Below are 11176 nucleotides of genomic sequence, written 5' to 3'. Positions count from 1 at the left end.
TAATAAATTAAAAATATAGTGAAAATAACTATAAAAGTATAAATTAGACACCTCATATACCTAGGTAGATCAATAGGATTCAATTCTACAGTTCAGTCGCTCACTGAATTTTAGAAGTAGGTTTGATAATACCCAAGAAAACGAAGATATATGAATGCACATTCAACAATGATGATGAGTTCTATAAATCGTCAATTTAAGATATTCAATGTGCAATGTTAAGATATGCAAGAAATCTTGTAATCAAAAGGTGCTTCAGTAAGTCTGTTATCTTTTAGAAACCAACCTTTAGGAATCAATTTTATAGTTTCATGCCTTCTGTGTCTTTTTGAAAAAACGGCTAGATCCTCTACTTGGTTGAAACCTAGGTATAATTTTTTTTGCCAAGAACTTATTAACTTCTAGTATATTTATCAGTGTTAATAACCAAGAAGTTTTACGCATTTAAACATAACCATAATTTTCAAATAATGTATACTATTATACATTTGATTTTAATGATACGATATTGGGAGAATTTAGAAGGATACACAATGCTAAATTGAGGGAACTGCACCCGGAAAATATAACTCAAGTTATAGCATCGCGGCGAATAAGATGGACCTGTAAGGAATCTGTTACGAATGGATGGGTCGACCAAAGCGTAGATGGGATGATGCGTTAAAACTGATATAGTAATTTTTGGTTTAGACGTTTGTTATTTGACAGATCTATGTAGAGAATGATTAGTAGTATCAGCATCGAACTCTCGGGCAGCATCTAACTTATTATTATTTTACACTTTATTTTTATGAAAAATTGATATCCCAGTAAAAAAATTGGAACAATTAATGGATATTACGATTTTTTGTAAAATTTGCCTGCTTTGTATAATTTGTTTTATTAGTTGAAAATCATTTATTCAGAGAAGTTTGTTGTTGTAACTATAACTTGCTTTCTGCATTAACTTAACTGATCGATCTGATCTGCTGGATGCATCAAGTTTTATAACTCGTTTAATTATGAACTTGTGTGTCGTGAGAAATTTGTTAGATTTAAATAATTATTAATTTATGTTTTAATGTCTTGCATACACTAAATTTATTTAAATTGTCTACGCCTGTACCTTAATTAACCGCATTTTGAAGAGTATGATAAATATAATAAACTCTTATTTGGTGAGCTCATTGGCCTATTTTTAATTAAATAGTTATTATTACACCGTGATTCAAGGGTAGACAAAAAAAATTTTCCTCTCTCTAATTTTCTGTTTCTCTTAATTTTAATTCGAAATTGATTTTATTTATCTAATAACGAAATTATTGAGTTGCGTTATCAATGAAGACTTGGCATTGGCATTTACGAATGCATATTTAAATCGTGTTGTTCGTTAAAGATCGGCCGACTCCGGGGACTGGAGCCGAAGGAGGGGGGACTCGGCCTGGACCAGTCCGGGTCCGTCCGTTCTGAGTGTTGTCACGTCTCTTTTTCACTCGTTCTTATCGCGCTGTGTCGTGTTGAAGATATTTCGAGATGTTTTTTAGAAATGTGTTTGACCACATCAGGAAAACTTACGAGTACTTTATCAAGGATTTGAGCGTTCAGGTAACTTAAGAGCTTGTATTCATAATGAATTATTCATGAAGTGGACAATTAATTGGATATTTTATTATCTGTGTAATAGAAAATTTATATGCATATTTTTAAATATTGTTTTTTATGCGTTTATTCGTTTCGTTCCTCTCTTTATGCTTCTTTAAAATTTAATTTAACGCTTATTGTTTTGATATATTTTCATTTTAAAAAATATATAACGATTCAATGTTTGGATTTTATTTTACAAATTATGGCTGCAAAGAAGAAATGAGGTAATTCGATTTTTTTATACTACAAATAAGGAACAACGGTTTCTGATGTATTTTTGGATACCATACTCAATAGTACAGGAAAACTAGCTTACATGGCCCAAAATTTCTGTAGAAGAATATATAAAAAATTTGCGATTCTGTAATGAAATTTGTTCTTTTAAACATTTAGGGAAAAGTGGTATAACTCGCTTTTTCTCTGTAGGCTTCCAGTGTCTTTAATACAATTTGTATCCTGTCTTTTCCTTGCTATTGAATTAAGAGTCACTCAGAAAAGAAAGAAACTTTTTTACGTTTACGGTTAAATTTTAGTAGAAAAATTGAAACTGTCTCGCTATTTTCTTCCAATATGAATATTTGATAAAACCTATTGGCATAAAGTTATTTAAATTTCTTTGAAATATTTTCTAAATTATCTCAAACGGTTGAAGTATTAGTTTGCAGTGAAGAAAGAGTTTCCAAATGTAAATGATAGAAAGAAAAGTGGTTAGTACAAGTTTTAAATTTAGGAAGGAATTATATAGAAGAAATTATAGATGGGACAAAGGCAATTAGCCGGCATTTTTAAGAATTTTAAAAGAGAAAATGACAACAAAGTAAAGATATCCTTGAAAAGACCTAAGTGGTCGAAACGTTGGAAGGTTTTAAAAAGAATTAAGTTCTGAAAACGGATCAAATATGTTTTTAAATAAAAAAAGTATCCAGTTTTCCTTAGACGGGTTTGTTATAATATTGACGCTAAGTATATGTGTTATCGTACGACTGGAATGCTCTGGAAAATAAATTTCTTTAATTTAGTCTTGTTTAATTTACATTCAACTATTCTAAGAACGATTTTTATAGCATATCGTCTCCTTTTCATATAAGATAACTGAAGAGTTTAAAAATATAATAACAGAATGATTTTTTTTTTATTGTCTATGAGCTGGGAATACAAATCTATTTTGTTCATTTAAGACTAAATTCATTTAGATTTTGCTGTGAACAATAAATTTCGAAGCTTTTTATATGATAGAAAAGTAGCACTATTATTTTTAAAAAATCAAATTTAGACTTCTTGCGGATAATAATTCGCGATTTCATTGTTAAATGAATTTAGTCAGAAATGTATTTTGATCTAGAACTACTCAATTATCTAACATCGCAAGCTTTGAAATCTAACTAAGTTAGTGTTTCAATCATTCTATTTTTATTAATGTTGTTCATTTACTTTTTAATGATAGTATTATAAAAATAAAAAGAAAAAAAAATACTTGCAGTTTTATTGTTAAGGTAGTTTGAGTGCAATACGATACCCAGAGGTACGGTGGTCGGTACGTGAGTTATTGAAACGGTGACAAGCGATGCGGAAGAGGGGTAGATATGGAAAACGATTGTTATAATCTTAACTGGAAGAGTTGATATTGTGCAGTACCCAGTTGGGAACTGAATCGTCGGATACACCTGCCAGAATCCAGATTCATTCCCATGGGTAATAATAGGATTCCTTGAAGCCTGAATATTTTCCCATTATCGCGTCTAAAACCAACCTGCAACGAGATGCATTAACCAGGTGTTGATATAATGTTTTATTAATTAACTATAAAACGAACATGATTTGAACAATATATAGCGATTATTTTAATATTTTATGAACTATTTTAAATATTTCTACTACTTACATTTGTTTTTCCATTTCATTAACTCTAGCTATTTTATATTAAATTTTAAATTGTCTCCGAAATCTCACTTAATTTTCAAATTTAAAATAGTTTCATGGATAGTATTTTTTTTTTCCAAATAATAAAGTATTTTGTTCAAATAAATGGAAAAAAAGCAATCCTTCCCCGTCAGGCCCACCCCGCTAAGACCCCCCAGGGAGCAACGGTCCTATATCACTTTTGAGATATTTGCTTAAAACGGGTAGAGGGAAGTTTAGGATAATTAAATCCAGCAATATTTAAAAAACGCCTGGAACTGAAAAACGGCGAGAATACACTATACAAATAAAATTAAAAAAAAAAAAATAATGTGTAATAATAATATTTTAAATTGAAATGCAATAAAATGCTGCTGTTCGTTCAGAATATTGATAGACATTACGGAGTATAAATATGTTAAATTGAACTCCATTGACTAACAATAACTTAAATAGTTAAATTAATTTCTGTAATTTACATGGGTCATTTTACAAACAGAAGCACTTTTATGTCTTTGAGAAATTTTCACCCTACTATAAATATAATATTAAAATATGTTCAACTTATTTAACACTCTATATTACATAATTTATTGTTAAGAAGTCACTAGACTATATGTGTATTAAAAGGAAATTGTAACCATACGTTTTCTCAGTCCTTTGTCATGTCCTTACTCATTTGGGCTCCCTTTGTGGTTATCTATGAACTTAAAAAAAAAACCTCATTGTACCAGAGATTTGGTCCTAAATGCTTAAAAATTTGGCCACATTGTACCCATCTTAAAGTGAGAGCTTTAGTCATAAATAAAAATTATAAATTAGTGGTAGGAAAGTACATTGATTATTTGGTTTTTTAGTGATAGCAATATATATATGTATGGTCGTAGTGATACTGTTTAGGATTCCACAGCTATAAGATACAGTATCATAAATTATTCTTTTATATCTGTATTTATTTTATATATCTATTTAATCCTAATCATTACTATTTTTCACTTATTGGTATGCTATTATTGGTATGCATTTCTTTTCTAATGCGTAGGTGTTTTCTTAGCTGTCACTACTGATTCATCAAAACATTTCATTTTTTATTAATCAATATAGAAGGAAGGACTTTCACAATCAATAGTATGAAATATCTATCTATATGTACATTCAAATTAGTATAGAAGTAATTACATTTTTTTAAAAAATAATATTAATTTTTTTTTTGCTTTAAGTCCTATAAATTAACCAAATTAAAAAAAAAAACATTATGTAATAAAATATAACAATGTAATTGTCAATTTAGTGAAATTGTTTAAAGTATTCATTTAGTTTTGCAGCATTCTTTATATTATTAAATATTTTCTCCCGCCGACCTATTCATTTTATCAAATGTTTCAGAAGAATCCAACTCTGTGGTAGTTAAGGTATTTGAATTAAAAAAACTAAATAAATGAATTCAGTTGAACCCTATGTCGTTAATTAATTTTATCATTTGCATTATATTAATATAATGTAGCGTAAGTGGACCGTGAACATGGATGAACAGTTTTCAATTAGTTTTAACTAGTTTTAAATATGAATTTCAAAATGTTTTTTTATAGCAGAATGGTTCATAAATGATTGAATAATAGGCGCTATTTAAAAACTTCATTAGTATTATTGTCCTGAGCTGAAGTTGTAACCATTATATTTAAAATATAACCCCGCAGGGAGAACGGTTCTCAATTAAAACAACGATTTCTCTCTGTACGGAGTGCATTAATTATTCTTTCCAATGTTGCTTCGACTGGAATATGGTTCTAAATATAATTGACTAGTTGGGTACTGATATTAATTTGAAGCAGTCCTTGTAATATACCATTACCTGGGGCACTGAATAGTTCAGGTCATAACATGTATTCTTGTTTTATTTTTAGGATGAGGTAAACAATAAACTCGAATCCATATCAATTTACCTCTCTCATAAAAATAATATTTAATATAGAAACTTTCTCCATGAGAGTATGTTTCGTGGTTAGTCGATCATTACAGAATTTTAATACTTATTAAAATCTATTATCTAATAATCATATGAAAGTTAGTATGTTTACTTTCACTATCGATACATATAGATAGATCGAATCAGGTCGCATTTACACTTAGACGTTTAGAGTGCCCTCAACTAATATTTTACGATGTCCCGTTATCGAAACAGACAGAGACAAAATACAAAAAAGACAACTGATATGGAAATCACATGGGACACTTTTGAAAATCTTATGAATCACCGATTTTTTTTTACTTCGACGATTACTAAAAATCGAAAATTAAATCATCACTTACCAACTAAATTCTCATATACAACATGCTCAAGATCCATACCTGAGTGGTGTAAGTACCATATGGACTTACACCACTCAGGTATGGAGCTCCTGCGAAAAATCCCGCCCCCAGACCTTTCAATTCTTTTAGTGAAAATTAAAACTTCGGTACATCACTCACAGTCGTGAAAAATTTAAACCCCTCTTAGATCAATATCAGTCCAAATACTTCATCCAATACAGTTGCGTCATTATACTACTACGAACTAGCGATTTGATGCAACCTATTGTTACTATTTCATGTTAAATAACCTTGTAAGACCATTTAACTAAAATAGCTGCTGTTTACGTTCCCCGAAATACGAAGGTTAATTGACGTAATAGAGCTTGGATGAGGGATCACCTTTAATCCCGAGCTGAAACTTAATCAAGGCTTAATCTAGAGGTGCTGCTCGGTATTTTCCTTACTCATCCCCTCTAATCTCATGTGTAATCCTAGCGAGTAAATTACCGGTAGTCGTAATTTTTGTCCTAATATTGAATAGCTGAAAGAGTATTAAATGTAAATTGATTTTATTTTTTGTCTGATAAAATACGGTTAGTCCTTAACACTGTTTACGTCTTGGTTATTTGCAGCCGTTGTATGACTAGGGATGTGGGGGTTGTTGGGATGGGAATTTTTACTGTAGAACTCTAGTACGGATCGTACGATCTCATATCATACTATCAATTAATTCTAGAGTAATGTTGAGGTAATTGATTTAGTTACTACTTTCAGATTTTTCTGCGAGACCTTATGCTCAGTACCGAGTTCCAAACTACCGGATTAATGTGAGCTATAATCAGTTTAGGTCGAACGAGCGATGAGAAACTGTGGTTCATGTCCAGAAAAAACAGAAATTATCTCTAATAGGAATCAAAAATAAATTAAATTCTTTATATCACTTAAAGCTCAGTACACAGTAATCATACAACTGATTAGAAAAGTTACAGTGTTTCTCATATCCGCTACCGACAGCCATCCTGGTTCCTCCTCATCTAATTAAGTATCGAAAGACTAATTATGTTCTCCGATTTTGTCTAAAGGGCTGGAGAAAGTCAAAAAAGTTTGATGAAATAGCCATTCTGTCGACTATACCCGCAAGAAAAAACTGGTAAGAAAGTCGTTCAGAGTCATGCGGATCTGAAATCGAACAATCTTGGTTTTAACTTTCCTCAAGATCCAGAATATGATATCGATTTTTGTCTTTTCTTGAGGAGCCAAGTGTGGAGTGTGGACAAAGCCCACTTGTTTTCTACCAGAAAATACCACTGCAATGTTCATTACACATTTCAGTATGTTTTAAACTTTTTTTTTATTTACTTATTGATATTCATAATTGTATTTACATAATATAGCTAGTGAATTTGATGTAAGACCATAATGGTATGATGCAGGCATGTAGAGAAACTACCCATTGGTATAGCCTTATTGTTGAAAAATATAATTATTTCAATTTGACAAATAAGTACTATTGTATTAATAAATAAAAGAAAGATGCTCTGAATGCGGTCAATTTACGATCTTACAGTATATTTAATTAATGGAATTAGTAGTCGTGTCGAATTAACTAGTTAAAACCACAGCGTTTCATAACTTAGTTAATAGAAAAGAAAAACTTTTTTTTTTAGATTTAAGAACATATTCATAATACAAATGGCTACTCAGTTAGGATTGCGGATTCGAAAGCCAATTATTACAAGTGGTTCTAGGATCTAATCTCGCATTTCCATATTTCAGCCATTTTTTCTTATACATTAAGTAAAGATTATTAAATTGTTATAAAGAATGTAAATAAAAGGAGCATTCCTGAATTTAAAAGTCATTGAGTAATCAATTTATTTTTATTTGTATTTAATATCTTTATTGAAATTTACAACTATTCATTATAATGCATTCAGTAAATTTGATCTCTGTTATAATGGAGTGACACAGACGTAACTATTGGAGAAACTACCCATTGGTAGCACTTATACGACGTTTTTACATTAGCAGGATCGCCTGGAATGTAAGAGTAAGTAAGGTTAGAAACTAGAGGGTATAGGTGGTTAGCGAAGGAATGATTTGGTTCGGGCTAGTTCGGTTACAAATGGAATATTAAGGTCTTTATATATTCTTTTAACTGTGACAAAGTAAGTAGCATTGAGGATTTTAGGAAGGATTAGATACGAGAGGAATTCGAAGGTTTAGAAGAGCCCCAAATCTCAACTCCGTTTGTCCCGATAGGCTTTGTTACAGTCAGGTAGATCAGTCTTCTGTAATGAATTGGAAGTTCAGACCGTTTTTCCAATAAGTGCCTGTAATAGTCGAAATCAACGTGTAGATTCCTGTTTTTTTTTCAGTTTTGTGTGAGAATTCCAGGTTAGTTTTGTGTCCAGATGTTGTTCAAGGTATTGGATCTATTCGACAGGGGTCAGAGCAATATTATTAGAGGAAACTGTCAGGCAGTCGGTAGTTTTACGACAAAGGATTTATCAATTAAAGTTAAAACTTGATGATCGATCCACATTACCTATTTACTTTCTGATTTTTACAGCTCTGATGGCGAAATATATATTCGTCTTTTTTATACGAATCTTGTTTATATTTTCTGCCTTTGACTCTTTTTCCAAACATAAGCAGGGTCAGTCGATGCCTTCATTGAAATGGTAAAATTGGAGATGTTTGTGGACAAAAACCTGAAAGGGCCTTTAGGAAGCTCAAAGCGGGCTATCGCTAATACCCCCTTACACTGTGACCTCTTTCCGAAGAGTTTCGATTTTTTTTTTTTGTCAGTTATGTGTCTTTTAAAAATATTTTTCTGTTTACTCTCTTTATAAAACTTAGCTGAGTGAACAAGCCATTTTTTATTTATTTACCTTTATTTATCCGTAAAATATATTGTTTTAACATTGGATGCAACATTTATAGGTGAGGTAATGAAATTCTTGAAGGATAAATTTTTTCAAAAATAAAAATGAATGAAAACAGTTGGTTCGTAGAGTTAGTTAATGAAAGTATGTTCCAGTTGAACCTACCCCGACTCCTGCCAAAGTTCCCCTATAACAATAAATCAGAAACCCTTCTCTCAAGCGACTTGTACATCTATCTAACTATTTTGCATACTATCTTAATAATAGAAGAACTGAAATAATAAGAACAAAAATTACGCAAATAGTGCTAATTTGGTTATATAATGGTAATTTAAAGGTGGTGTATCCATAGTCACATGTGTTGATTTATTTTCTGAAAACATTATTTTTTATGTTCTATCTTATCTTAAAGATATATTAAGATTTTTACTATCCCTCTGTGGCCATCACAATTTTCTGTACAACATTCGTCTATCCGATAATTTTTTTTTTCCTTAGGTTCCTGTTTTATCGCTTTAACTATCTTAAAGTTTCCTCTTCTCGTTTTAATATTTCAAAATCGATATAAGACCGTCGCTCCCCGAGGGTCTTAGCGGGTCGTGTCCGGTGAGGAAGGATTGCCTTTTTTAATGCTATGATATCCTCTTGTGAGATTGAGACTTGTTGTACATCGACTAACCTACTCGCTATAATTGTCTGTTTAAAAAGTAAGATAAGTAAGGCTACCATGGAGGGCGGGAGTGGAGGGTTTCACAGCGTTTTTTAAGTATTAACTTGTAAGCTGGATTAAGTATTAACCGTTTTGTATTATGATCCCATAGGAAAGATGAACATATGGGGTCATACCAAAAAAAATGGCTGAAACTGCTTTATTTTATATCTCTCAATCGATAAATAATATCGAGATTGTAGGAATATAGCCAGTTTTGGTGCTTTAGGAAGGTTAAAAATAAACTGAATATATTTATTAAAAACTGACTTCACGCCCCTCTTTGGAGAGCTTCAGGGATCAGGGCCGAATCCTGCAAGAAATGTAACTTTTCTTCATCTTTTTTTACCCACTAACAAATCTGGAAGTTTTGTGTTTTTTTGCATATATTATAGATATTAATTCCAATCACAGGTAGCTAGTCTCTCGTAACATTCCATTTGTAATAAAATGTTCTATTGGTAATAGTAAAACATTAATGCTTACGTATCCAACGTACATTAAACTGATAAAATAGAGGCAAAAGCAAATATTTACAGCTAGAAGAAATTAGAAATATATACACGCTCAACATTTAACCGTTTATAGAAGAGGGAGAATGATATGTTGTAGAGGAAATGAGAGTGTCAGAAGAGGGGATATCAAGAGAGGCGTATGTCCTATCTGATACAGGTCTCTTCCCAGAGCCCTTGTCAAATCCTAACCATCAGATAAACATATTTTTTCTGTATTTTAGAGTATGAAACTTAAATAATACAGTCGTTGCTAGATTAGTTAATAAAGAGCAAATATTAACATTTACGACACAGTCTTTGTTGATCTATACCTCAGGCCGGAGATAACATTGACGTTAGAAAAATATAGATATATAAAAAACTCTGACAATGAATATATACAAAAAAAAAATTATTATAAATTTAAAAAAATTACAATTGCCTTAAGATATAAAAAAAAATGGTTTATAATCCAAATATTTTTTATTTCTCTTCTACATAGGACGTTTCGGGGATAATGTGTTCCCTTTTCAGCTTTTATATACATTTTTTTCTTTTTTGGTATGTTTAAGATTATAAACAAGGCGTCTACAATCTTATACATAACAATCATAATAATCTGTTGAGTTTTATCATTAATTGTTTAAAAAAAACAATAAACATATGATCATTTTGTACTTAATATACTATAATCAAAATTATCTGCACAAGAATTTCAATTTATTATTAAAAAAATTTGGTTTGGTCAATTACTAAAGTAGAGAGGAAGGTTATAGTTATATGTTTAAGGTTCAATAAGAGAATGTGATTGGGGACGATTCAATTTATTATTATATGATTAAATAATATGTATCAGGAATACATTTAAGGTCTTCTTTTATGTCTAATGTTTTTTCTAGTTGTTTACTTTTATTTATCATAAAATGCTACTAGAAAATACATTAAGCATTAAAGAACAAGATATATTTTGAAATCCATGAGAGGCTACTGCCAGGTTTTACTCTTTAATTCTGTAAATAACGGAAAAAGAAATTAGTTTAATAAAACGAAATAAGGGCGTAAAAGAAAGAAAAGAAACGTTATTGAGACGGCAGTGATAAAAAGGATATTATGGCAATATCAATATCACAATCTCTTCAATAAGCTCTTGCAATAGGCTATAAAAATGTTATTGTCATTATATAAAAATTGTTTAACGCAAATGGTTCCCTTCATATTATCTGTGTTACTTGCTATTTTATTATATATGCTATTTTATTATTTAATGACAT

General features: G+C 30.5%; 1 protein-coding gene across 1 annotated transcript in view; it reads left to right on the top strand.

The window, feature by feature from the left end:
- Positions 1–1443: 1443 nt before the first annotated feature.
- The window catches only part of trio (trio Rho guanine nucleotide exchange factor), a 669473-nt gene continuing 659740 nt past the window's right edge, over positions 1444–11176 (top strand). Inside the window, exon 1 of the mRNA XM_024360812.2 lies at positions 1444–1584. The gene's annotated coding sequence lies outside the window, so the exon portion shown is untranslated. The remainder of the gene's footprint in view (positions 1585–11176) is intronic.

Source organism: Halyomorpha halys, unplaced genomic scaffold, assembly GCF_000696795.3.
Source record: "Halyomorpha halys isolate HHAL.00 unplaced genomic scaffold, Hhal_1.1 Scaffold87.1, whole genome shotgun sequence".
NCBI lineage: Eukaryota > Metazoa > Arthropoda > Insecta > Hemiptera > Pentatomidae > Halyomorpha > Halyomorpha halys.
This window is presented reverse-complemented; position numbering and strand designations above follow the sequence as displayed.